General features: G+C 31.8%; 1 pseudogene; it reads left to right on the top strand.

The window, feature by feature from the left end:
- The first annotated feature begins 3,613 nt into the window (after nucleotides 1–3,613).
- Nucleotides 3,614–4,894, top strand: LOC107006835 (annotated as a pseudogene).
- The last annotated feature ends 791 nt before the right edge of the window (nucleotides 4,895–5,685 follow it).

Here is a 5,685-nt window from a genome sequence, read left to right as displayed (position 1 = left end):
TCCAATAAGCTCATCCATGGTGAATACCTTCAGATCAATTACTCAGTGATAACATTGAATTTGCTCTCCCATGACTTGGAAAGAACCACGAGAATCTTTTGAACATTTTTTTGGTTGAATTGGCTCACCAAGACATCTCAGTCCGCTGGTTTTTCTTTAGAGTAAATCTTGTATTGATCTCATGAAAGGTCTCACTTTCCTTCATAAAAAAATTCTCATATTGAGTCGTCAGCATATAGACTTTAGAATGCTTTAATTATATCATGCCTTCATGGGATATTTTGCAATAGTCTCATATCTATTTAGCTGTCTCGCAAGAAGATATTCAATTGTACTCATGTTAGCCGATTCCATATACCAATTTATTCTTCGTTTATAATTTTTCTCTATGTTCTTTCTATCCACTTCATTGTATTCCTTTCTTGTGTTCGTAATTACCTTAGTAATCCCGCCATCTATCACGTCTTTGGTATGAATATAACATCCATCTAGAATCACATCCCACAACTCAGTTGCTTTAGCATTGATATAGTCGTGAATGCAGTTCTTCCACCAACCGTAAAACTGTACGTTGAAATGAGGTGGTCTGGTGGTTGACTCACCTTGTTCCACGTTAGGTGAAGTAACCATTCATTCAGGATCTTTTGTCTTCTTGGTGTTACCCAAATAGAAATGTGAAGCTCTGATGCCACTTGTTGGAATGTATACATCCACTAAGTATGATAGGACCAGGTCCTTAACACAATTATACTGAATAGAAAATAAATACTGAAAGTGATAGCACATACAAATTTACGTGAGAACATCTTTGCTCAAAGGAGTAAAATCACAACTTGTCTCACATGATTTTAAACTACTTTTACTAAATGTTCCAAGATAAAGTAAAACCCAGTTGACAACACACACGAGATCAACCTTTTAATCTCCTTTCAAGGTAATACTCTATCACTCAATGATCCAAACGAATGCTTAAATTGCCCACTATACTAATCCAACTGTTTAATATAGACTTTGACATAATACATGAAGTTGTCCTCAACTAAGTTCTTACAATGATTCACCCAAGGTTGAAAATTTTCTATCACTAGCGAAACCAATACTACAATTTAAGCACAAATACAAGCAATCAACGTAACAATTGGTTTAGGAAGAACTTAGGCAGTCTATAAAGTCACTTGAAGTTTTGAAGCTTGAATATGTCTCTTGCATGAATTAATGATTTGTTTTTTTCATATTGAATATATCAATCATAAAGAGTTAATACACATTGGAAAAACAATCGCGTCCCTTTTATTGATGTAGTACACTGACAACCTCATCAACTTCTAATGCGGACAACTTTCTGGACGTGGATGAACATACTCTTAAGAGAACCTGATCCCTGCATTTGTGAGGAGATCATCAAAACACCTGGGAGAATTAAGACTTATCATAGGTGAATCCAGAAGGATAGTGTGTAGCCCATACCTCGAACTATGTATAAGACACCAAAAATAACCAATCATGTAATTAGGTATCAACTCAAGTAGAGGATAATGATACCCAAAGGCTGAATATCAAGTGTCCAAATCATGAATTTTTTACTGTATAATGGGTACCATGACCAAACCTTGAATCTGCGACCAAATGAGCTAGCAGGAAAAAGTCCTAATGATCCTCCAGACAACTGCTTTTTTAAATTACATATTTTTGTTGCTTAAAGCATTCTGATAGAGGCCCCGATTATTTTACGATGACTGATACTCGATTATTTGGTAGTTCATTTATTTTTTGTGCAAGTTTATGTGTTTTGGAGATTCTAAAACTTTAACGGTTGACTTTAGTTAAAAGTTCGAGAAGATATCCTCATAATTTAATTCTAATGGTTCCATTAGCTTCAAATCATTTATTTTAGTTTAGGAGGACATGTTGTGCATATCTTAAGGATTCTTGGTCAATTCTAAGCCCCCTTGTGAAATTCAACTTGAAATGAAGCTTGAATGTAGGATCCACTTTTTTTTTAGATTACCTCAGTTTTAAATTATTCTCATGCAATCCATTGTTCCACAAGTATACTAAAATGTAAACAATGAACATAATGAAGAAGTTATCACTGTATGGCCTTAACACATGTACCATGAAGTCCATAAAGGAACACCAATGGCATTAGTCAACCCAAAAGGCATAACTAGAAACTCACAATGGCCATAACGTGTCCTAAATATAGTCTAAGCGATTTCTACTGCCCTAATACCCAGATGATGTTAACAGGTTCTCAAATAAATCCTCAAAATTAAATCACTGCAACACCTTGAAGATGGTCAAACAATTCAACAGTACGAGGCATCTGATAACGTCTTTTCACCAAGAATTCTTTAGAAATCTCAAAATTTGAAAAAAAAAAAGGTATATATTCCGTTGACATAGAAACAAACCTCAATAGTTACTAATCTCGAATCCCTCCTCAATCAAATGACCAACTTTCAAAACCTCAAAACTAAGTAACGCCAACTTCACTTCTACGACTCTATGTTGAACGAAATTTCAAATTTATATTCAAAAGATTCAAGGAAACAATGATCTAGTGTCAAAAACAAAAAATCAAACCAAAACTTTTTATGAAATTTATGAATAGTGCAAAATTCTAAGACTTTTCAAAAAATTAAACAATACTTTGACACCAGATGAGAATAATCAAAAGGTAAATTGAAAGAAATAAGAAAATATATGTGGAATTTCTTAAATCTAATCGAATTTATGAGTAACAAAGAACTTTATACCTTCACATCTCAGTTAAATCTGATCAAATAAAAATAGCTCAAACTCTAATATATACTAAACAAATAAGAAATTTTATAAATTAAATACTTAAGATATCCATTGTCTTTTTAAAATATATTAATTAATAAATATATGTTCTTCACGAATATTATGAAAAATAATTAATTTTTATTTTTGAAATTAGTATATTTGAGTTTAATCAATTATAAAAATTGAAAAAACAAAATTTTTATAAATATCTTGACAGGCATGTTTGACAAAAAATTTAATGTATAAATTAAATATCATAAATTATTAGAATATTTGACCAAAAAATAATCTATAAAGTCTAACTAAAAAGAAATCAACTTGTGATGTGAAGGTATCACAATATAAATTGTCAAATGGCAAATTAATGAAGCAAACAGAAAAGTCAAAACTTTATGGGACCAACAGTGCATTTTTATTTATCTGTATTTGTCTATTTAGAAGGAAGCGTTTTTTATATTTATCTGAGACAATTTTTTTGATAGTCCGAAAGCCAAAAAGAATATTCAATATTTCGTTATTTAAAAATATAAATTTTGTTATTTAAAAATATAAATTTTGTTATTTAAAAATGAGCTGGTATAACAAATATTTATTACTCATTTTAAATTATTAATTAGTTTAAAATAAATAAATTTAAACTGCATATCTTATCAAGATTTACGACATAAATAGAAATGAAGAAAGCATAATTAGATTATATACAACCAGTAAAATCATCATACATTAAATAAGGGTGGTCCTCTCATTCTTGTTATATTTATGGCATAATCTTGTATCCAAATTATCTCAGGCAGTTTTATCTTTTCATAAAAATCTCACAACTATGGCATTGCCTAATAACAACAGTAGAGAATTGCTGGGTACTCAGGCACACATATGGAACCATACATTTAGTTACATCAACTCCATGTCACTCAAATGTGCTATTCAACTTGGAATTCCATCTATTATCCACTCTCATGGCCGAGCCATGACCCTCTCTGATTTGGTGAATGCTCTCCCCATCAATAATAATGTTAAGACATTGGATTATATCTTCCGTCTCATGCGTATTCTAATTCATGGTGGCTTCTTTAATCAAATAAAGGTTAATGATAAAGAAGAGGGTTATTTACTTACTCCAGCTTCATGTCTCCTTCTTAAAGATGAGCCTTTGAGTCAAGTCGCCTTTGTGCAAACGGAACTAGATCCAAGTTTCATGGATCCATGGCACTCACTTAGCAAATGGATTAGGAGTGATCATGACGACTCCAGTACTCCATTTGCAATTGCTCATGGCAAACCCCTTCTTTGAATATGATGAGAGACAACCAAATATTAACCGTCAATTTAATGAAATTATGGCTAGTGATTCCCGTTTGGTAATAAGTGTGTTGATTAAAAATTGTAAGGGTGTTTTTGAAGGATTGAAATCATTGGTGGATGTTGGAGGTGGCATTGGAATCGTGGGTAAAGTTATTGCGGATGCATTTCGTGAAATGAATATTGCATCGTCTTTGATCTTCCACATGTAATTGAAGGATGTGAAGGGAGCAAGAACCTATGCTATGTGGGAGGAGACATGTTTAAGTTCATTCCCTCTGCCGATGCAATTTTACTAAAGATACTTTTGTAATACAACTATTGATTTTCACTACATAAATAAAGTTACTTGTGTTAAATATTATTGTTTGATGACTAATGATCATTAAATAGTGGGTATTACATGATTGGAGTGATGAAGAATGCATCAAAATATTGAAGAAATGCAAAGAAGCAATTCCTAGTAAGGAAAAGGGAGGGAAGGTGATCATCATTGATATGGTATTAATGGATCGTAACATAGAGAAAGGAGATGGCAAGTTTATGAAACTCAACTTTTTTTTGACATGCTCATGATGGTTCATGTTTCTGGAAAGGAAAGAAATAGACAAGATTGGGCAAAACTCTTCTCTAGTGTTGGTTTTAGTGACTACAACATCATTCCTATGTTGGGATTAAGATCTATTATTGAGGTTTTCCCTTAATATATGGAAGTGGAATAATTCCATCCAGCATCGATGACACCAATAAAACACATCCATGTGTTATGAAGGAAAAATGTCATTCCTCATTTACATCCTAATAAAATGAACCTCTTTGTGTTTTATTTTGATCCGTACTTCTTTCGTGATTGTGATACATTTTTCACATAAGTAACTTCATATGATAATAGTTCATATACTGTCTAGATAAACTTAAAAATAAGCATTATTTAACTCCCTCTAGAACATATTAATGTTGAGCTCGAAAGTTATTAGGGCGTCATGTGTATAGTTTACAATTGCAAATCATGATATCGATTATTCAGATAAAAAAAACTTATACTAAAATGAAAATATTATCATATGGAATTTGGTGGATTGTCCTACATATTAAAAAGTTTAAAAAAATAATTAATTGTAGAGAGAGAATCTGCCGAGAAACAAAAGTCTCTAAATGACTACATTGTGGATTCTTTTGTGTTCTTTATATAAGAAGAGATGTTTTCAATTTATTGACTTCCAAACTTTTCTTCCAACGAAATAATAACTCAAATATAGAGGAACTTTACATTTTCATTTTCAGAATAAGTTGAAGCATTTATGCTAATGCTTAAATTTTCCTTCAAGGTAAAACTAAAACTCAAATATGGTAATAAATTAAGGCAAAGCCCTAACAATTAAGTGTATAACATATGACTAATTAAAAAAAATTTAGGAGATGATAAATTGTAATGACTTGTTCCTGTCGGTATGGAAAAGCAAATGGGGGAGGAATTTGTACCAGAAAACATCTGATCAATGACTAGAAAAATTCTCGCCTACGCTAGACTTGGACGAAATATGAGTTAGGTGAGGTCTAGGTCTATCAGGTAATGAAGAAATATGAGTTAGG

The sequence above is a fragment of the Solanum pennellii genome, chromosome 12 (assembly GCF_001406875.1).
Source record: "Solanum pennellii chromosome 12, SPENNV200".
Lineage (NCBI taxonomy): Eukaryota > Viridiplantae > Streptophyta > Magnoliopsida > Solanales > Solanaceae > Solanum > Solanum pennellii.
The sequence above is the reverse complement of the archived record's forward strand: the minus strand, read 5'-3'. Positions and strand labels throughout refer to the sequence as shown.